The 23,229-nt window shown below is 47.5% G+C and overlaps 1 protein-coding gene across 35 annotated transcripts in view; it reads left to right on the forward strand.

The window, feature by feature from the left end:
- Nucleotides 1-23,229, forward strand: part of CLASP1 (cytoplasmic linker associated protein 1) — a 2,584,612-nt gene that overhangs the window by 2,076,102 nt on the left and 485,281 nt on the right. The gene's annotated exons all lie outside the window — the stretch shown is intronic.

Genomic DNA, 23,229 nt, shown 5'->3' on the forward strand with positions numbered 1-23,229 from the left:
CATAAGACAAGATCTAAAAGTTGATCTGAGTGGCTCCGTGTCATGGTGAAATTTAGAAAATACTCCTCTTTGCCTTCAAACACTGTAAGGACATAATCAATATATCTCGTCAAATGGTTATTATCTTTGAAGGGATTTTCAGTGCAATAGATAGTGATTTTCTCAAACTCAGCGACATATCAATTTGCTAAACTGGGGGCAAATGTCACCCCCATTTCTGTGCCCAATATTTGTCCGTAATAGTTTTTTTCAAAAATAGTTTTTGTCACAGCTTTCTCGGCCCGCTGCATAACAAGTGTCTCTGGGCTCTCTAGTGGCAGATCCTTTTCCCTCAGGATTCGATTTATGACCAGGAGTGTTTATTCCTCACAGATCTTTGTGTAGACCGTATCGATGTATAGGGTTACAAAGAATTACGTCACAGGGTTGAATTGGAGTTCTTTTGTCATACATAAGAATGCTGTTGTATCCTCTAGGTATGACTTCATTTTTATAACTTTATGCTTTCGAAAGAAGTCTATGAACTGTGAAAGGGGTTCCAAAATGGAGCCGACCATTGAACGCCTTCATGGTGGATGAAGTACTTAATGAACTTTAGGGAGTGCATAAAAAACTGGACATTTAGGGTGGTATGGGATGAGGAATTCAAGTTCTTTTTGGCTGACTCGTGGAGCAGTTCCTCTTCGGTCGATAAGTTATTTGATCTTAGATCTTGTATCACTGCCCAAGCGACTATAACTAGTTTGATTGTCTAGTATGATTTTGGACATGGTGCAGTAATATTCATTGTCCATGATAACAGTGGCTCCACCCTTGTCCGCTGGTTTGATTGTAATGGTTTCATAATCTGTTAAACATTATAGTGCAATCTTGTGTCTCTGGGTGAAGTTGGAGATGCCCTGGGGTTGGTTAAATTCTAATTATCTAGTTTCTTCAAAAGGGACTTTTTGAAGGTGGTGGATTCTACACTGATTCCTGATGAGGGGGGTCTAGAAAGTGGACTTATTGTGCAAGTCTGTTGCACTCATTCTTTCTTCAAGCTCTTTTTCTCCAAAGAACTGTTTTAAGCGGATCTTCAATATGGTTGAGCAATTTTGATCCTAGGTTGGAAAGGATCATGTTATGCTGTGGGGACAAAAGAAAGGACTTTTTCCAGTACTTTAATCTGATAAGGGTTTAGATTAACATGGGAACAAATTCAGGGTGAGGGACTTTGGTGGGGACAGGTGTCTGTCTTGTTCTTGTGGTGGAACTGTGTTGTGGGGTTCATGGCGATTTTGATGTTCTCTGTTTGATTCCACCCATGTGTTTGTCGCGCTCTGAAACACTTGTGTACGAGCGCCATAGAAATAAAATATCAATCAAAAATGTCCACTGCTGCGGTTTACCCTCAGCGACTGTTCTTGCCGTCTCTCTTGCCACCTCCCTCTCTATGAAAAAGGTCCTGAATTTCTATCTTCAAAATGCACAGTTCTCTCAGACTGATGTTGGTCAGAAGCCCCCATGGCCGAAGTACCAGCGTCAATGTGCTCTGAGCTGGCACTCGAGAAGCTCCAATTGTCTGGTTGAGGGTGTGGTTTGTTGAAATGCTGTTTCTGAATGTGGCCCATATTAACCATCTCTGTTAGTCTGTTCCTCGTAGTAAGAGTTGGAGGTATAAGGTTATATTCTTTCATGGCTGAAGGCAGCAATGTCTTTTTATTATTTTATTTTCTTGTTCAAATTAAATTCCTTGAACACTTTCATCGCATGCTCTATATCTTCCAAGCTCTTTTTATAATTGTCCAGAATTACTAGATTTTGTATGGAGTCTTATGTCTGCTGTATTTCCTGCATCAGTTTTTCTGTCTTGGCTGTGCCGATAATCGGGATCGTCCAGTCGCGTGTACACTTGTTAGCAATGTAGCTGCAGTCCTTGCTGATCTGGAGCTGTTCCAGAAAATTCTGTGGCTTAATTCTGGTAAGTCCAGTGGGTGCTATAGGAGACCAGAGGTTATTCCATCACCATTGCGCTATGTAACTCAATTTGTATTGTTTTTTGAGGACCTCTAGTTCTTTCCATTCGTCACGTGTGGCACCTCCGCCCAGAGGGGTGTTAGGTCCAAGAATGGATGGATTGGCCAGGATACCCTCGACAAGCTACTCAGCATAGGATAAGTAGTTGGTTTCTGCCGTGGTTAGAGAATTTGCAAGGAAACAGACTGTTTTTGCAAGAAGTGGTTAAAAAAAAGCATAGATAAGCCTGCTAGGGATATATTGCAATAAATGTGGAAAAGGACGCTGACAAGACAGGATAGCAAGATAAGAAGTGCCCTAGAAACCACAGATAAAGGGCAGGCGGTAGACGCTTGTTTTTCTACAAAGGGATACACTTACTCTTTATTGGCGGATTGACTAAAAACACAGCTATTTGGCTCAAACCCTCCTTTCATTCCCTTCACATTGAGTTAATTCCTCTGTTTAGGTGCATAGAAGGCAGCCCAAGTTGAGATGGCTATTTCTTTCATTTCATAGTAAGCAGAGCAACTAGCAGTGGTTGAGTCAAAATCCTTTTTACGTCTCCGTACATATGTGACATCAGATAATCGATGTGCTAACATAAGAGATACAAGCAGCACTTGTATTGTTGTTTTATGTCTCCCCACAGGGAGTCAACGATCTTCATCTACAGAAAAATACGAGAATAGATGGCCCAAGCCTTCAATAATAGCCAGCTGGGTGTTATTCTCAATTTAATCTATGCTACTTACTCAATGGGTCCTGAAGAGTGGTATAAATCAGATAATCCACTGAAACCGGTCGACCAGATACGAAGGGGGATGTCCAATCACTAATTCGTCACCCCTGATAGAATAGCATATAGATTTTAACCTCACATATGGGTTAAGAAGCAGGACCATTACAAAAATTGACTTTCTTCTTCTTAAACTCATAATATGGACTCTTTTGTTTGCTTGCTGGATTTTTAAATTGCATCTTTCAAAGATAATTTTGTCCCTCTATTTTCAGCTATAGCCTAAGGAGGGTCAGCCTCTTTTTCTGTCCCCTAGTCATGCTGCCCACCACCTCAGCCTAGGGAGAGTCCATCACTGCAGAGACAGATCGCATTTGTAGTAGGATCATACAGGCTATTTTTGATAGTGGATTTTTGGACGATACAAATAAATATGGTAGCCCTGTACTTTGTGTGTGAAAATACTCTGGATTATATACATGGTCTAGATACCCATTCCTGGTCCATTTGTGTTATTTTTGGTAAATATACCTTGCCACTACGCCCCTATACCTTGGTTCCTTTTCTTCTGCGCACTCAGCATGTTGTTCGTAACACGCTCGCTCAATCGTTTTGTGAGACAATTGTATTAGACGTTGACATGTTGCGCCCTAAGTTGTCAGGTTTTAAGCATTGCAAGAACTGCCGCTTGAAAATGTCCATCACGGATGGACTTGGGAAGATCTAAGCAAAGTTGGTGCTTGGGAGTCCCCCTTAAAAATTCCCAACCCGATCGGTCGCTAAGTCTTCGGACCCCAATGCCTAAGGGTCTACGCTTGAGAAAGACTGACAGTGCAAAAAAGCAAATGGAGTCCCACCATTCCCACAAGAAAAAAAGAAGGGTAGGTACAGGCATGACTCAGATTTGTCAGAGGAAACTGGGTAAGTCGTACTCTAGCAAGGGGGCCCCAAGAGAGGAGTGAGAGGTATGGAAACATCAGATGCTCCAACTGTTTGACAAGGCCGCAGCAGGTAGGGCTCCAGCCTCAATGCTGCAGATAACATAGGCACCAACTGCGCCCAGAGGTTCTGGCACCAAGTTGACCACTTGAGGACTAAAGCAGTTGATTGCCCTTGTGCCGTCCGTGTTGAGAGCCCTCTTTGGGGCAGCACAGTAGATGTCGACAAAGGACCAGAGCTTTTTGCCAGAGCCCAAGTTGCGATTCTTAAAGTCCATGAGGACCATTTTCGATGACTGGGGATTCCGACCCCTTTCAGAATGGAGCTTATGTGAGGGTAGGAGACCAATGGGAACGTGACTTCTGCACGGACCAGGCTGATCACTTGTCCCTGGCCGAAGGGCTTCAAGGTTTGAGCAGTCTAGATTCTTTGCCCAACCTCAACATCCAACAGGTGGCTCCCTACAACCATCCCAAAGCACAGAAGAGAAAGACTGTCGAGAAGGTGATAGTGACTCTTGGCCTCTGCACCCAGGGAAACCCATTGCAGACCTCCGACCTGACAGACATCTTACACAAGGGTCCTCAGTCTGAGAAAACTCTGCCCTTTAATGCAGCCATCTCTGAGCTCAGTTTGGTATTGTTTATCGACCATGCTCGACGCTGATGCCAAACTGACAAAAACATATAGGCTGACTAGTGTGACTTGCACTATTTGTCAACTCATGCAACCTCCCGAGAGGTCTGGTCGTCCAGGCCACAAGTTAGTTCAAGGCCTGCATCGTCCAAATCTCTCGACGGTTAGGGAGTTGCTCTGGCAAAAATGGCTTGTGCTTCGGAGTATGGCACTGAAGGCCCTCAATGCCGTTTGTGTTTTTGCCAAGTAGTCGCATACTTTGGTGGACGATCGCAGAGGCGGCGGACCATCTCTCAGATGGTTATGGGAGTAGTGGGGTTAATCGACAATGGTCAATGATGGAAAGGTGGTGGCATGCCAAGCCCTCCACGCAGGTCTCGATGGCCGTCACTACATCTGCCATTTGATGGGGACATAGAAGGTGGTCTGGAGGGTGGTATATCTACGCGGTTCAGCGTTTTCCCTGAATCTGCAAGCAAAATTGCTTGACATGGCCTTCGCTGGCGAGCACCACAACGGGCCAAAGGCAGAATAATCCCTGAAGCATTTCAAGGAGTCAAAGCTTGCCGCAAAATAGTTGGGTCTTGCGGTTCAGCACCCTGCCAAGCAATCCTTCTCATTTGGATCCAGAAATGGGGGTTACAGGCGCAAGGGTGCAGTGGAGACCTACCAGCATTGGGGAAATGGTCAGACTGGTACTACTTCCTAGTACCCAAGGAAGGGGTGGGGCTCAGTTCCATCAAGGTCATCGGGGCCTTGAACAAGTTCCTGAGGCAAGACAAATTCATGATGGTGACTTTGAGAGAAATTCTCCAGGTTCTAAAACTCCAGGAGTGGTTGGTGTCACTGGACCTTCAGGATGCCTATTTTCACATGCTGATCCATCGAAAGCACAGGTGGTTTCTAAGATTCGTCATTTGGGCCACTCATTCAGTTCAAAATGCTCCCTTTTAGTCTAACCTCCGCTCCCAAGGTTTTCACCATGCTGATGGTGGCCCAATGACATCCATGTATTTCCTTATCTGAGCGACTTGTTGATCCTACAATGTTCTTCAGAGCGGGTATCGAGGCAGCTTGATGATACCTGTTACCTTCTTCACGGTTTTGGCTTCTCTCTCAACTTCCAGAAGTCGTACTTTACACCAATGCTGAAGCTTCAATTCATAGGAACATTTCTGGACACCTGAGCGGACAAGGTTTTACTGCCCAAACGCAAAGTGAATGCAGTTCTGCTCGAGGAAATTCCCACTAAGTGCGGCACTGGCAGATGTGTTTCTGGTGGAGTGGATCTTTGACCCCCATTATCTATTTTCCACGATTCCTGCCATCCCGTGGGGTTTAAGGAAGTTCAGGAGGTTTCGGGCCGCCATGAACTTGATTGCCCTGGATTGGGTGAGGAGGATGTGGTAAATTGACCTTCTGGAGTAGGCAGTCTGCTCACCTGTACAGCTTCCTTGGAGGCCGGATCTCCTGTCCGAGTCTGAAGTTCAGGTGCTCCACCCGAACCCAGAGTCTCTCAATCTGCATGTGTGGCTCTTGAGAGGCTGAGGACTGGGATCTATAAGAGGAGATGCTTAAGTTGCTACTAGCTGCATGTAGGCCTACTACCAGTTCCCTTTGTGTGCAGGTGGAGAAAATTTGAGGGCTGGTCTAGGGACCGAGGGGTAGACCCCGTCTCATGACCTACTTCTGTGTGGAATTTCTTCTGTCATTGGCCTCATGAGACCCTCAGATAGGCACAGTCAAGTGTTATTTGGCATTCTCGTCTCTGTTTAGGAGGTCACCAGATCAAGGTTCACTCTTTTCAATTCCAGTGATGGCCCAGTTTTTGAAGGGCCTTAGAAATGTTTTTGCCAGCACCATTTGTGGTTCCAGCTTGGGACTTGAATTTGGGTCTTCCATTTTTGATGGCAGCACCATTTGAGCCCTTGAATTCTAAATCCATTATGCTGCTCAATCTGAAAACTGCCTTCTTGGTAGCCATTACATCGACGAGGCGCGTGGGCGAAATCCAAGTGCTTGCCTGTAAACCGCCGTTCTTTAAACTTTTCAAAGAAAGTGTCTATGGAAGTCTGTCCGAAGTGTTTGCCTAAAGTGGTCTTAGAATTCCACACACATCCAGATCGTGGAGTTGCCAGTGTTTTATCCACCAACTTACCCCTCCAAAGAGGAGGAGAGACTCAAGAGGCTCGACCCTAAGAGAGCCCCGAGCTTCTATGTAGCGAAGGGGGCAGCTTTCACATGGGACAATCCATTATCTGTTGCTTTTCACAGTCTAGAATGGGGCCATCTGTGACTAAATAAACGATATCCCGCTGTATAGTCCACCTGGATGTGGCCTGTGGGACAGACGTCCTGTTTGGGACAGCAGAGTTGCAGAGCTTTTTGGTCTAAGCTTTCATCCTGCCACCTCGTGCTTCACTGCTTCCGGAGTCTATCAAGATGAGGAATCTGCGTGAGAAGGCAATCCATTGAAGGAGAAATTACTTACGGTTGATGTTTTTTCTATGGATGCACCTCACGCAGATTCCTCATGGTCCTCTCAGCCTACCAGGCTATGGAAGTGTCTTGTTAGCAATGCTCTCAGAACTCTTTTTCTTTTGTGGGCTGAATCTGAGGATAGTCCGAAGCTTTGCCTCATATAAATAAAAAGTGAATTGTTGCCGTTAAACCTTCACTCTTTGATGCCTGTTCACAACAACAATTGGAATTTTTGCAGGATTAGAATTCTTCCCCCTGTTAAGTGACTCCATTCAAGCACTCCCACTAAGTCAGTGCCTTGTCTGGGCTGCGCAAGGGAAGCCCTTATTTATATATTTTTATAGCAAGGTATACCCTGGATGATAAACCCTTGTATAACACCCCTCTCTATGAATCCCCCTGATCTCACTGAGCCAAGAAGTAGGTTTGTTTTGCAATTTAAAGGATTTATTGGAAAAATTAAACTATATATATATCTCTCTCTCACTTTTATAATAAATTAATATTTGATAGCACCCTTATGAATATAATGTTGATCGACAATAGATAATCTGGCACTAGCACACTTCTTTACAATCAATGAGGAGTTAATATAGGAAGGATAAGGTAGCAGAAAATACTTTTATGGTTTCAAGGAAAAGCAGTGAGGGAAAAATGCAGCACAGAAATAAACTTGATATGATTTCAACAAAAGATAATATGATCACTTTTTCTTTGACAATTCCCTCCCCCCCTATGCAAGATAAGGAGATGGAAGGAGAGCACACAATTCTCAGGAATACAAAATGCAATACAAATTTCCAGTTCCCCCCAGCGAGCTTAGAGGAAAACAGCTATGATTTTAAAGCAGGCAAGATCCTTTTAAATGTGGTGCCAATGAAGTGAAAAATATGCTGAAAATGCTTTTAATTCCCTCTAGAGGCTCAGGGTGAGTGAGAGATACTTTAAATCAGTTCAGGTCAGCCCTACCAATGATTCAGGGATGGTTATCAAGTTGAAAACGTGATTCAGTAATGGAAGCAAAAGACAGATATTTTTACACGTGGTTGAAATGAAGCAAACTGTCAATTCGCGGCACTTTTTTCCGATCGCGATTACGCAGGCTTGTTGGAAAGCTTAGAGTCTTAGCTTTAAAATGAAAGTTAAATCTCGTTCCTAGCGCACACGGTTCCAAAGATACGGACGATTTTGAATGACAGATGCGCTGTGGAAGGTTTTGAATCAACAGGATGGACACACGATTTCTTATGATGCAGTTCTAAATAGGTTAAAACAGTTTGTATTAGATTATTTTAAACTAAGAGATTGGTTTTGCACAGTTCTGGCTGAGTACTCACACTATGAATTTGAAATAGGCCGTCAGGGTTTGGTCAGCAGGTTTGGACTGGACTCCTGGCAGGTGGTTCTGACGTCACAGCTCTCTGGGTCAGCTCTGCTCTGCACTTCACAGCAGTCTGGTCTGGGTTTCTCTGGTTCTGGTCTCTCTGGATACAGCACTGCTTTTTGGGTCTGCTACCGGTTCTGGCAAAAGTTCTTGGCAAAGAATCCAACAGCTCGCCCGGCTGTAGAATAGTTTGGTTGGATTGCTGGATTCTGAAGGCCTGCTGAGAAGAGTTCTCAGCTTGTGGGTTAGGCCTTTGCTTTATGTTCTGTAGTCTATCTGGAGTCTAAATTCTGGATGTTTCTTCTAGATGTTGTGTGGTCCGGCAAAATGCTCCGCAAGAAAATGGAAAATGAATGTTTTGCCTGTCCAAGCAGTCTCTTTTTATGTGTTCTGCAAGTGGGTGTGTACGTGGGCATAACTAAGCCTGCCCCTCACAACTTATCATTGGCCAAGCTCTCCTCTCTCCCTTGATTGGGGGAAGGAAATGGAGTGTCATCGTGATGAGGTAGTTTATGGGTCAGAGGATCCACCCCTGGTCAATTTGCACACATCTATTCTTGATCCAAATACATATTTATGTACCATTCTTCTAATATTATATGTCCAGTTAACATATTTTCTGTAGCACCAAACCATCCGATCCCTGTCTTTGCAAGATGTCGTGTCCACTTATGACAGAATTCTGCCCTTTTCATCAAGAACACAACCTCTAAACTTTTCCAGAATGTACACAAACATGCACAAGGAATATGGGCATCAGATGATAGTGTCAGATTTTTTGACATACATTCGGAGTACTACCTTATTTTCCACTACTACCCCCAGAACATACCACAGAGTCCTAACACCTCTTAAAATGTGCACAGAAAAATCAGAAGAATAATTATATTTATATAATTTTGACAAGTTCGTACTATGAATTATCCATCTTTTTAAATTATGCTCTGGCCCAGAGGGGTGTGGTTTCCCAAAGCACATGGTGGAATTTCTGGTGTGTTCACTTTCTCCAACTCAAGTTGCTCACAGAGGCACTGCCCCTCCCAGTTTCTCTCAAGAGGAAGCCATTTACGACCCCCCCGCCTAATTTAACATTTGCCTGAGCCAAGGAAGGCTCATTGTTCTGTTTCCCTGCTCCCAGGTGCTCCTCCACTGATTCAATCAGAGAGGTGTAACCACCTTTTGGTGGGAACAGCAGAAGGCAGCCAGGCCTGGGAATGCAGTGGCTGAGCAAGTTTCAACTCCTGTCGGGGGTAGTTGCCGGGCAGATTTCACTGTCTTCAAGCCAGGCTTCAGCCAAATGTCACTTTTGTTCCCAGTTTTTCTTCAATCAAATCAAACTTACAATTTCTACACATGCAGCTAGAACGCTGATTCAAAGTTCAAAACTATGACATTTAAACAGTTGCAACCTATGTGACACTCAAAGTAGGTCACTCATTTATTTTAAACATTTCGATTTTAGTCCAATTTCACTTCAGCTGCTGACATCCACAGCTCAGCCAGTTTTGTTACAAACATTGTTTTGGGCTCTTCATCTTTCCAGATTTTGTATGCACACAAGACTACATCTGCTGGTGTTCAGTGAGATTTTTGAATATCTTGCAATGTTTAAAATAGGCATTTTTAGCTTGCATTTCAGAGAAACAAAGTGATTTCCAATCGCTTTTGAGCTAACAGGCACTGCTGTTTTTCCTTTGGCACACATTCCACTCATGGCACTCCTGGCCCATCACGCCCGCACTGGTGGGTGGCAGGTTAGGCGACCATTTTGGTGTGCGCAAGAACTGCGCGGTTTTCCTGGATTCTTGCGCAATGTGGGCTTTTTCGGCCATCTTGGATTTTCTGAGCCCACAGCCCCAAATGTTGCAGCATAATAACTCGAACATGGGTCAAAACCCCTGACACCCCAGTTTTTGAGTCTTTTATGGATTCCTTCTCTCGGCTGCTCAGCGTGAGGGGTGGGGGGGGTGGCTAGAGTAATGTGGCGCATAGTGACAAGGTATATGTACCGCCAACGCCCCGTCCAGAGTTTGTTTAGGAGTGGCGCGTTAAGGCATTCAGAGGTCAAGAGGTGCACAGCTGCACTATGCCCCCTGTAGAAATTTTCTGAGCAACTGACGCTGGATGGGATATCTATCAAGATGAGGAATTTGCAGGAGAAGAGTCCATAGAAAGTATAGAACTACACATTTCTCTTTTTATTTGCTATTATCATTAAAACAGAGAAATGATGGAGAGATATGTTGTGACTAAAGGCATTGATGGTACAGGAACAAGGTATAAGCATCCCAATACACTTGAAAGGGTGACTGCTAGAGTCCAGGAAATTACCCCCTTTCACTGCCTCTGGAAGAAAGATTAGACTGCAATTTGTTGAACAGTTTGCGTTGAGCCACTGTCTGTCAGAGTGCAGTGCGCCACCAAACAATGCACCACACTGCTATATTGGAGCATGTTCAAAAGGTCTTCACAGTGCTGAACAAAGGCCCTTATTGGGCCGGGAGCACAGGTCAGGGGTAACGCGTTTGTCTTGGAAGCAAGACAACGCATAACAACACAGGTTTGAATCCCAGGCTCGTGCTTAGAAACTGGTCCCTGGTATTAAGCGCATTATAAAAGAGAAATTATAAATTATAGGTGAAGCAGGTCACTGTTGCTGCTGTGGCAGTGCGAGAGCCACACTAGTAACCCGTCCCACTCTCCCATTGTGCCATGGCTCCAAAACGTGCTTTAATGGATTGCATTCTCCAAAGATTCCTCATTTTGGTTGATCTCATCTTCAGGGCCAGCTGCTCAGAAAACTTCCACTGGCGGCATAGTGCGGCTCATTGTCTCCTCAAACTCTGCATGCCTTGACGGTGCCAGTCCTCGACTCCGGTTGTGATGTTGGCGATACATACATACATAGCATCAGTAAGCCCTCATACCTCAGTTCTTTTTTTTTCCCACACACTCGGCATGCTGTTTTGGAATACAGCTTGAAATGTTTTTAAACATTTCTTGGGCATCTGTATGTCGGGGCCCAAGACTTTGGGATTCAAGTGTTGCAGTGACTGCAACTAGAAAATGTCCATCAAGGACCTCCACAACATTGGTTTGTATTGTTTCTGCATGGCGCAGGATACCTAGCAATGCAGTGTCTGTCAGTCAATGAACTCTAAGGCCTTGAGGGAGTGCTCGGCCAAGGACCCCTTCAAAATTGCTTGGCAGGTCGGCCACCCTATCCGACATCATGCCGACACACGAAGGGCCTACTCTCAAGACAAAAAGACAGGGAAGTCTGATGCCATTTTAATGCAAAATAGTCCATGGCCCTTCCCAATTGTATTTGTTGCCAAACCGGACGGTTTTACGTTGCTTTTCGAAGATTAAATGCCATCTCTGTCTTCGATAATCACCCAATGCCAAAAACGGATGAATTGATAGTGTGGTTGGGACACTCTAAATACATCACCACCCTAGATCTCACCAAGGGGTATTGGCAGAGTCCCCTGAACCCATCCAACAAAGAAAAAACGGCTTTTCCCACACCTCGGGGGGGCTGTTTCAATATACTGTTCTCCACTTTGCCCTTCATGGTGCCCTGGCCATGTTCCAAATGTTGAAGGATCAAGTACTAAGACCCAGCTCTACATTCTTAGGGGCCTATTTCAATTATATTGTTAATCAGAGTGGCAGCTGGGAGGAACACCTACACTACCTCTGAGAACACAAAGGCCTTGAGAAGGGTGGAACTTTGGGTTAATCCGAAGAAATGCCATTCAGCCCAAAATGCTGTTAAATACCATGGCTATTTTGTAGGCAATAGCCTCTAACCTCTCCCTGGACGCCAAACAGGAAATCCGAGCCTTTCTCTGTCTAGCAGGTTATTACTGCAGGCCCATACCATACCTAATTACTCATCCATCAAGGCTGGGTTTACAGATACGCTGAACAAAAAAAAAATCCAAATAAGCTTACCTAGACCCAGCAAGATGAAGGGGATTTTGATGGTTTAAAACAAAGACCTCTACAATGAACACATCTTGTAGATGCCCGATTTCAATTGAGATTTTTTCCTACAGACAAGCACCTCCAAAGTAGGCCTAGGAGCTGTACTCTCGCAGTTTTGTGATGGGCAAGAACATCCGGTCCTGTACACCAGTAGAAAACGGTTTGCTTACAAACAAGACTATGCAACTGTGTTGTAGTTGGTGGCCCTGGCTATTAATAGAGTGGGCTTTTTTAATTAAATGAGGGGGTGAGAGAAAGGAGAAGGCAATCTGTGTGGAACAGACTTGGATTCAACCAGAAGCTAAGATTGTGAATAACCGACCTAACCTGGTCAAGAAAACACACCTCAGGAGAATAGATCCGCCATAGACTACAGGGACTACCTGAAAAGACCATTATTTGAACCTGAAGAACCATTGAAAGACGTTTCTTTCCTTTGTTGAGCATTCTACGAAACTAGGAACTAGAAGAGACTGAACTCTTTGCCGCACGGTCAGGCAAACAGCCACCACAAAAAGGGATGTAACCCAATACTAAACTGAAGCTCAGATTCTCTTTCTTTCTTTTCATAGTGGTTGGCTAGGCAGTAGGTTAGTATAGATTTGGACAGAGGACCAAGTTTGTTTGTGAGAGATCCTGACAAGTACTCATTTGTTGTTTTCTAGTACAGGGAATCCATCATAGAGATAGGGACTAGACTGTTTTCTTAATTTCTATAAAAAAACATTTGAACGAAACATGTCCTATGTCTGACCTACCACACAGGGTTCAAAGTTAATCACACTGAATCGTGCGTACTACCACTAGTGAAGGAAAACAGTCGAGAGAAGGAGAATGCAACTGTAAGGAAAAAGATGAAATAACTAGAAATATGGATCATGAGTGATCTAACGAAGTTGTACAACCTCGAATATTTGATCCCCTGCTGCATACACTTAAGCCCGATCTCAGCAGATGGAATAAACTGACAGTTACATGGCTGGGCTGGGCAACGGCAGTGAAGATTAGCCTACTGACGTGGGTTTCTCTGTACAATGTTGCCGCGGTAAAGGTCCCCGAAAGACTTCTCCCGGGCAATCAATCTTGAAATCTCCAAATTCATATTGGGTCAGAAAAAGGCAAGGATTAATAGAAATTGCTACAACACCGAAAGATGAGGGAGGATTTGTGTTACCTGACTTGAAGACATACTTAATGCCGCCCAGCTCAGTCTTTCTGGAGCATATGAATTTTTGCTTTTGGACATACCTAGAGGACCAGGTGGTCCACCCGAAAAAGGTTAACCTACTATGTACCCCTAGGAAAAAGGTGCCGGCCAAAGCCACATCACACCCAATGCTGGGAATAATTTGGGAAATATGGAAGGATGGGGTGGGCAATAATCATCTATTCATTTTGCCATCACTGCTGAGTTTGCTGTGGGGCGACCCGATAGATTTTAGTACAATAGGGTGGGGTAGCCCCCCAGAAGTGGTCTAATGTGGGAAGGAATAGGGCAACTCTTTCCGAATGGTAATCTGAATGACTATGGGCAGGCAGTGGAAATACTGGGAGGCCAATCCCAGTGTGTTCCAGTATCTGAGGATGAAGGGGTTAATCCTAAAAAGGAAATGGAGGGAAAAGCTGAGCAGGGAACTCGCGCAACTTGAAAAGGTCTGGCACACAGCGCAGAGTCGAAAAGGGATGATATCGGAACTCTAAAAAACACTACTGATCAGTGAGCCAAAGGACACACCACAGTTCAAGAGGCAGTTTGAAAACGATCTGTGGTCCACACTGCCTGATGAACTCTGAAAGAGGATCTTGAATGTAACCTTTCAAGGTAATGAATCGGTCAACGCCATGACATTTAACTTCAAAATCCTGCAGAGATGGCACTATGACACGGTTACATCATTAAGAATGTATCCTTCTCCAGCATGGGGTCTGACATGGATTCACATGCTTATGAATATTCCCCATCGTCAGGCTGGGAATCCTCGGTAAAGAGAAAATCAGTATCAGTTTCGTTTCTGATCTGTCTTTCTCGTAGTAACCAATCACTGGTCTCTGGGTCATACTGCCCGCAGCCAATGACTGCCCTCTCCCTAAGCCCCACCCCTGGCAGCCATCCTCAGATTTTTACTGCACGTTCAAGTGTTGGGAGTCCTCGTGCTATAGCGCTTGAGCTTTTACTGCGTTTTGCGTTTTTTCAAGGAGTTTTCTCATTTTTTCGGTCAATCGAGCCTCAAGCTCCACCGTTTCTACATCCGATCAACGGGGACCCGTTTTGGAATTTTCTACGCCCCTCAAGAGCAAAGTTTTCGTCGATTTACACTTCTTGGAAGATTCCAGATGATCTGAGGCCTACCTCGTGGACATGGCCCAGGACAAGGGAAGCTCGACACCCGGAGTTCAGGAACTGCCCTGGATGTGGATTACAGAATGTTTTCAAGGAGGATGAGCTTTCGAGATGTCTCTACTCTACTGCCTTCACAAAGACAAGACGCACGTGGAAAAGGACTGTGCGTTTTGCAAGAACCTGTCGGAACGGACTATGGGGGATCGTCGGTCCTGCTTCGCCAGCTGGCTGGAGAAGGGCCCAGCAGGTGAGAAGAGGAGGAGGTCCGAGCGGTCTTCTAAGTCCTGTGAGGGCGCCCCGGCGACAGGGCCTAACAGAAGGCAAAGCACTGCGAGTCCACGGGCACCGGGAGCACCGATGGGTCGGGCTCTTCAAGCTGCCAGGCAGGGCACACTTTCACTGACGCCATCAACCACGAGCCAAATGCTCTGGCTCGGAGAAAGAGACAATCCGAGAACCCGGCTAAGCTTCTGGAGAGGCCCTAGTCGATCTCGAAGGGATCAGCCGAGGGGGAGCGAGGCAGTGACTCCTCCCCCAAGGTGAAGGCCTCAAGCGCGCCTAAGGTGGTGAAGGCCTCTATCGAGGGAGTCGTGGCGGCCCTGGCGAAGCCTGTGGAGGCTAACCCAGTGGAGGTGACCTCGGGGCCCGAGTTTCCCTGCCACCACGGAGGGAATCCTCTTTTCAGCCCATCGATAAGACCCCCATGAAGACCCCAGTGGAAAAAGAGGGGGGGGCGGTGGGTGTCACGGCCACGGATACAGCCTCTGAGGAGGAACTGGTTGAAGTCGTGCAGGGCCTCAACAGGAGGTCTGAGGAGGCAGACGAAGAGAGCGACGGTGGCGCTGACGAGACTCCTGTGGAGGAGGAGCAACCATTGCGCCCGTCGCAGCCGGGGCCCGAGCCTCAGGACAATTTGGTGGCTATTTTGATGGCAATCCAAACCTTATGCACGGAGATAAGGATGAGATTGCCCCTCACCCCAATGGATGACCCAACAGACCCGGCCCGTTGGGAAGCCCTCCGAACAAGCGGAGGAGAGTTCATCCTCCCCCGCCTTTCCAGCCCTTGCGGCCCGCTCAGCCTTCATCTCCTTCCCATGTCCCGGGGGATGACACGGGAACAGATATGTCCATGACGGGGACGGATGACAACAGTGGTGACGACAGGACGGGCCTTCCATCGCCACTCCCTTGGGCCTCCCCGCCTGACGAAATTGACTCCTTCCACGCCATGATTGCCAGGGCATCCAAGCTTTTTCAGCTCTGCCCTGAGGAACAGAAGAAGGAAGGTTTCCTCTATCAGCGAGGCAAGGCCAAGAGGAAGATGGTCCTCGCGTTACCATTGATTGACGACATCTGGGAGGAAGGACTTGCTCTCCTGAAGAACCCATCCACGACGCCTGCCAAGAGGGATCGGTACGAGAAGAAGTACCAGGTCCCCGATTCCGCCCCTTTGTGCCTTATGGCACAGCCGACCCTGGATTCGGTCATCTCGGTGGCCAAGAAGAAAGCGGCCGGGGCGTCATCCTCAACTTCGACATCTCCACCTGACGGCGAGGGAAAGAAGCTGGATGCCATGGGACGACGAGTCATCTCGTCTGCGGCGATGACAATTAAGGCGGCCAACGCCCTAGCGATTGTGCCTGCTACGACAGGGAGATGTGGAACAAGATCGCTCCCCTGCTGGACTTCCTACCGGACGACAAGAGGTTGGAGGCCCTGAAGATCCTGCAGGAAGGTGAGGTGGCGTCGGACCACGCCATAACGGTGGCCACGGACATCGCTGACACCGGGTTCTGCCAGTTGGGCAATGGTGTTTGCCTTCGACGGCGGGGATGGCTCAAGGCAACTGATTTCTGCCAGGACATGCAAACTAGAGTTTTGGACATGCCCTTCGATGGGAACAACCTGTTTGGAAAAACAGTGGATGAGTCACTTCAGGCCATCAAGACCGACACGGAGACGGCTCGGGCCTTGGGAGTGTTGCAGCAACGATGGCCGCCCTTTCGGAACGCCGGAGGCAGACAGGGTGCCTCCAAGGGATCCGGCGGCGGTTCTTCGTCGTACCGCCAGGCGGCCCGCTCCTCGTCGCAGGAGGCCTACAGTGGACGCATTAAGTCAGGAGGATCTCGTTGTCGTTGTCGCCAAGGTGGCCAAGGTGGCAAGGCCACCTCCAAGCAGGACTGAACCGGCCGTATCATCGGGCCCCCACCTGAGCACCGCAGAGTGAGGCCAGCTGGCGAAGTTCGTCAGCGTGTGGGAGTCCTTCTCCACCGACCGTTGGGTGCTGGATGCCCTAGCCCACGGGCACACTCGAATTTCTGAAGAGGGGCCCCCGCATTCCTCCCGTGGTCAGGAAGGAAAATCACGTCCCTCAACTGCTGTTAGAAGTAGGGACGATGCTCAAGAAAGGTGCCATCAAGCTCGTCCCCAAGAGGCTCCGGGGCTCCGGAGTATACTCAAGGTACTTCCTTGTCAGAAAGAAGACAGGCGGTTGGCGTCCCATCCTGGACCTGCAGCGGTTAAACTAGTACATCAAGGCGCAAAAGTTCAGGATGTTCACCCTCCAGCACGTGCTGGGATAGCTGGAGGAGGAGACTTCCTATCATCGCTGGACTTGGAGGATGCTTATTTCCACATCCCCATTCTAAAAGGACACCAAAGGTTTCTCAGCTTTGTAGTCCAGGAGCGACACTACCAATTCAAGGCCCTGCTGTTCGGGCTGAAGCCGGCACCCAGAGTGTTTACCAAGTGCCTCGCACCAGTGGTGGCGCGGCTGCGCCTGCGGGGGATCCACTTCTGTACAACTTCTCACGGACCTGGGATTCACCATCAACTATTCGAAATCCCACCTGGTCCCGTCGCAGGTCGCACTGTTTCTGGGAGCCTGGGAGCCAAGCTCGATACAGTGGCACGATTGGCCTCGCCGTTGGAGGAAAGGATGAAGGCCATCTTGGGCAAGGTGCAGCGCCTGCTGGCCACGGATGTGGCCAGGGTGAGATCCATCAAGTCCCTGCTCGGAATAATGTCCTCATGCATCTACCTGGTGCGTCCTCTACAAGAGTTCCTCGACGCCCGTTGGATACAAGCGACGGGCAGCTTCGAAGACAGGATCCCGCTCAACGAGATTTTCTGCCAAGCGATCCGATGGTGGGGCAACCGCGCGCATCTCGCGGCGGGCAAGGACTTTCAGACCCCGGTACATCAGGAGACGGTCGCGACGGACGCCTCCATGGTGGGATGGGGAGCGCACATCGGAGATCTGCACGTGAGAGGCCTTTAGCTCCCAGAGGAGAGGTCACTCCACATCAACATCCTGTAGCTACGAGCAGTGTTCTGGGCCCTCAGGTTGTTTCTTCCATCCCTCAAGGGCAAGGTGGTGAGGGTCTTCACCGACAACACCACCACGACGTTCTACATCCGGAAGTAGGGAGGCACCAGATCCCCAGCCCTGTCCAAGGAGGCTCAGGATCTGTGGCACTGGGCCATCGCCCAGGGGATGTTTCTGGTGCCCTTCCATCTAGCAGGAATAAAGAACGTCATCACCGACTCACTCAGCAGGGAGCTGCGCTCGTGCCACGAGTGGGAGCTGCGTCAGGATCAAGTGGATCGGCTTTTCCAACGATGGGGCAAACCCCAGATCGACCTGTTTGCGACGGCGACGAACTCCAAGTGCCAGAGGTTCGCCAGCAGGTTTCCCCAGCTGAGGAGCATGGGTGATGCTTTCTCGTTCCCCTGGGACGGCCTGTTCCTGTATGTGTTCCCTCCGTTGCCATTGCTGCTCCGACTCATCAGCCAATTCAAGAGGTCCCGGTGCAGGATGATCCTCGTCGCACCGGCGTGGCCGAGACAGATCTGGTTCCCGGACCTTCTGGACTTGTCAGCATCCCCCCCAGTCAGACTGTCGACGGACGCAGATCTTCTCTCCAGAGAAGGAGGCGCCATCCTCCATCACGACCCGCAGTCGCTGAACTTGCAGGCCTGGCTCCTGCAGCACTAGAGTTTGTAGGGTAAAATATCCCGGCGGACTGCAAAGTGGTGCTTGCAAAGGCCAGGCCGTCCTCAACTCTCAAGTGCTACGGACACAAGTGGAAGAGGTTCTCTGTCTGGTGCCGTGCACAGAAGATTAACCCTCTGCGGATTACGGCCCCTCAAGTGCTACCGTACCTGCTGTCGCTGGCCAAGGCGGGGCTGGCTCATGCTTCCATCAAGATCCATCTTGCAGCGATTTCCCGTTACACCAGAACTACGGGACGGTCTTCCCTGTGGTCTCATCGCCTGGTGAAGGAGTTTATGAAGGGACTGTTCAGATCGTTCCCGCCGGTGAAGGCTCCGGACCTGGCATTGGGAGCTCAACGTGGTGCTGACCAGGCTCATGGGGCCGCCATTCGAGCCTCTGCTTTCGGCACAATTGAAATGTCTGTCGTGGAAAACAGCGTTCCTTGTGGCCATCACCTCCGCACGACGCGTGGGAGAGATCAGGCCCTATCCTGCAAGCCTCCATACTTGACTTTCCACGAGACGAGGGTGGTGCTGAGGACGCACTCCTCCTTCATTCCCAAGGTGCCGTCAGACTTCCACCTCAACAAGCCCTTGGTGTTGCCAGTTTTCTTTCCGTCGCCTTCGTCGCCGGCTGAGAGGACTTTGCACTCGCTGGATGTAGCTACAGCGCTGGAGTTCTATGTGGACCGCACAAAGAGTTTTCGGAAGACATCACAGCTTTTTGTGAACTTTGGACCTGTGAATCATGGGAAGGACCTCTCGAAGGCTTCATTTCCAGATGGCTCTCCGGCTGCATCATGCACTGTCATCGGTTGGCAATTCGACCGTTGCCCGGCCGTCCGAGAGCCCATTCGACCCGAGCGATCGCTGCTACTACGGCGTTCTTGTCTGGTGTGCCCCTGCTGGACATCTGCAGGGCTGCTACGTGGAGGTCGACGCACACCTTCACGAAATTCTACTGCGTTGACCGGGATTCCAGGGAGGAGTCCAGAGTCGGCCAAGCAGTGCTGCGCAACCTGTTCGCCTGAAGGTGGGTCTGGTGAGGAGGTAAGAGTTCCTTAATGTTGAGTTAATGTAATGCTTAATGTTGAGCCTTGCCACCTCCCGTGGTTGTGCATTTGTGTACTGCTATGTATTCTTATATTCATGAGCATGTGAATCCATGCCAGACCCCACGCTGGAGAAGGAACAAGTTACTTACCTGTAACTGTTGTTCTCCATCATGGGTATGGCATGGATTCACATTCGAACCCTCCCTCCTACCCCTCTGTGGCTATTCACTTGGTCATACTGCCACTTTACGTGCTACCAAATCTGAGGATGGCTGCCAGGGGCGGGGCTTAGGGAGAGGGCAGTCATTGGCTGGGGGCAGAATGACCTAGAGACCAGTGATTGGTTACTACTAACAAAGACCGATCAGAAACGAAACTGATACTGATTTTTTTCTTTACCGAGGATTGACGACGGGGAATATTCATGAGCATGTGAATCCATGCCAGACCCATGCTGGAGAACAACAGTTACAGGTAAGTAACTTGTCCTTCAAGTTTACCTCTGTGTCCGAAAGGATGCATTAACCCAGGCACCTAGTACCATATGTGGAGGGAATGTACCAAGACTCAGATTTACTGGAGTGAAATCTTGAGTTGGATAAAAGACATCACAGAATAATTGTTGTAGAAAACCCCTCTGACAATGATATTTGGAATACGCCCCCCCAACCCCCAAAGGACTAGAGGGCATATAGGTTTCCCAAAATGTAGGAAGCGCTGCTCCAGCCCTAAGCTGGAAGTCTCCTGGCCATCTCCCCCGACAGGGAGGATTGGCTCCTCAAGGTTTGGGGTGTGTTTATGTTGGAAAGGCTTTACAGACATGACAGATGACAACTTGGGTGAGTTGAAGAGTGGTGCTTTTTCCTTGGGAAACGCTCAGAAATACCAAAGCTCTTCTCTATACCACTGAAAAGGGCCTAATTTCCTATACGCTGACATTGGTAAGGCGGGACACCAATTGGATGGCAGAGAGGAAGGAATGGGAAGAGAAATTGAAACTAAACTCAAGACCATCCCCTTTCTCCCAGAAACCTGTGAATCAATCAGACAGGGACATCAATGCCAGCAAGAAGGGGGTATGAAAGCGAGAGGTTAAAATAGGTAGAATCAAGGGGAGATTTTATGTATGGCGAATATCTCCAAAAATAATGAGAAGGAAAGAGAACAGGAATAAGGAAAGATGGAAGAAGGGAAAAGCAGACAAAAGATAGAAGTGGATAAGGGGGCAATTAAGAGAAATTGGAAAGGAAAAGATATTTTCTGGTAATTGAAGATGCAGGTGTTGCACATAAGGAAAGTGAAACTTTTGGATGTTGACAGTTGCTAGTAAAGAGGGGCAAGAAATCGGTGGGGGGTAAGGGAGGAAAAGGAGGCAATGTTCGGAAACACTGAGGAGGTCCTTTTGTAGGTGATGGTGCGACCGTTTAAATGTACACTTTCTTTCTGTTTTGAATTGTACCTACCTTCAAGCGATGCATTAACCGTATTGAAGGAGACATGATTGGCGTTAAGTTTTATTATGTACCATTTTCATGTGGGAAAGTTTATTCAAAACAAATTGGAAATACATAAAGAAACCCAAAAAGAGCTCTTAACTTTGCCTAGGATGGCAGTTTCTCAAGGGGTTCTCAAATTCTTATCTCCCAAACCACTGGTAGTGCTTATTTCAACGTTAATTTGGTTCTTACATTCTTGATGGAGGCTTTTTTTGAGCCTATCAATTAATTCCCACTAAATCTCTTGTCTGTCCAGGTCACTTTTAGTGGCAGTCTCCTCTGCAAGAAGAGTTGCAAGCCTTGTCGGTTTCTCCTCTACTTATTCAAATGTTCAAGGGAAAGGTCACCTTACAGTTTAAGTACTCCTCCCTAAGGTAGTTGCAAGTTTTCATTTTCTCCAGAAAATACACCTACCAGTTTTTTCACATCCACCTCTCCTGTCCAAATCACAGGTGAGTTACCTTAGGATTTGACTCTACAAGGCAACTCTAGTTCCACCTCTTAGTCAAACAAGTATCCGCTAGACAACTAGCACTTTGTGTATTTCGCCATCCCTTAGAAAAAAGGAGCAATCTCGTAGCAGACCAGGTCAATGTGGATGTTCCTTTGCATTACGACTTGCTATGAACTCACCCACAAAGAGGTCCCCAATGGTTAGATGCGCAATCTACTAGCACGTAGGGTCTTGACCGAGGTGTTTTTTCATCATTGAGGAAGAGGCTTTGTGTGGCCATCCAGGATTGGATAGCTTCATAGATCGAATTAATTCTGAGAGTGTCCTTCGGTGGTCGCCAATGAGGGGCGTAAGAATTTGCGCATCGTCCGCATAGTTCGTGTATGAAATACCAAGAGTGTTGAGGTGATCGAACCGGGGTTTTGTGTTCACATTTCAGAATATAGGGGAGAGACAGGAGCCTTGGGGTACCCCGCAGGATGTAGGCGTCTGTTTGGCAGTGTCCTCCATGGCGAAGACTCGAAAGTGTCTGTCGGCCAGGAGCGAGGCAGCCTATTGCAGGTCTCAAGGTAGATATGGGCCCAGGAGATGAGGACACGACAGCGGATCTCGTGGTCTACATGGTCAAACGCTGCTGAGAGTTAGAGCACCGAGAGGGCGCCCTGATTGTTGGCAGCGTCAAGCTGTTTTTTCAAGTCTAGGAAGGCTGCTTCAGTCCCGTGCTTTGGGCGGAAGCCTGATTGTTGAATCCCTAGAAAGTCGTGGTTTTCTAGGAATGACTGGATTTGTAAATATGCGACTCTGTCGATGATTTACAAGAGGAAGGGGACCATTGTAATGGATTGATAGTTGATTGGGATAGCAGGGTCGAGGGTGTGTTTTTTGAGCAGCAGTGAAATCAAGGATTCTTTCAAGGTGCATGGGACGGTACTGGAGGCAAAGGAGGTGTTGATGATGGTGGCGATGAGTGGGAGTAAAGGTTCTGCATATTCCTTTACTATAGAGGCAGGGCATACGTCTCCCTTGGAATGAGATAGTTTGAGGCCATTTGATGGACTTGAGAATTTTCGAGAGGAAGGGAGAAGAGCATCGCAGACAGTGGGATCATTTTGAGTATAAGATAAATATGGGAGTTGGCTATAGAAATGTATGTTAGATGGTATGTTTTTTAAAGCACACAACTCAAACACACATCCCTGCATTTTTCTAAAGACTTTTTAGTGAAAGGGAATAAAGTTCAACATTTGGGGTAGTGTCTTATAGCATGGAGTCAACGCCTGAGTACACTTAGAGTTCTAAAGATAGGTGTACCACACGATACAGCTCAGTATATGGACTGGCTGGATTTCTCCCTCTTTGTGTCCGGAACTGAGTGACTCGTTCGCACACAAAGAGAAATTCAAGATCCTGATATACTTGGACATATATAAACTTTTGGCATAGTTTATTTCTGATATCATACTTTTGATCTCTCATGATTGAGTCACAGGGATTTGGGCTTAAATTTAGGATCAGGCTAATTTTCTCAGGGCCCCTCTAATTTCCTCCAAACACACATTGGAACCTTTGAATTGTTGCTTCTGCTCAAAACCTGCTAGTGCTGTCTGGGAACTACATATGTGAGTGCCACACACATCACAATAGGCTTATTGTGTGACCAAATAAATTGGAGAAATACCAGAAGTAAAACTCACTAGGAAGGCAGTCTCTGTTTCACC

Source organism: Ambystoma mexicanum, chromosome 9, assembly GCF_040938575.1.
Source record: "Ambystoma mexicanum isolate Mex_15411 chromosome 9, UKY_AmexF1_1, whole genome shotgun sequence".
Taxonomy (NCBI): Eukaryota; Metazoa; Chordata; class Amphibia; order Caudata; family Ambystomatidae; genus Ambystoma; species Ambystoma mexicanum.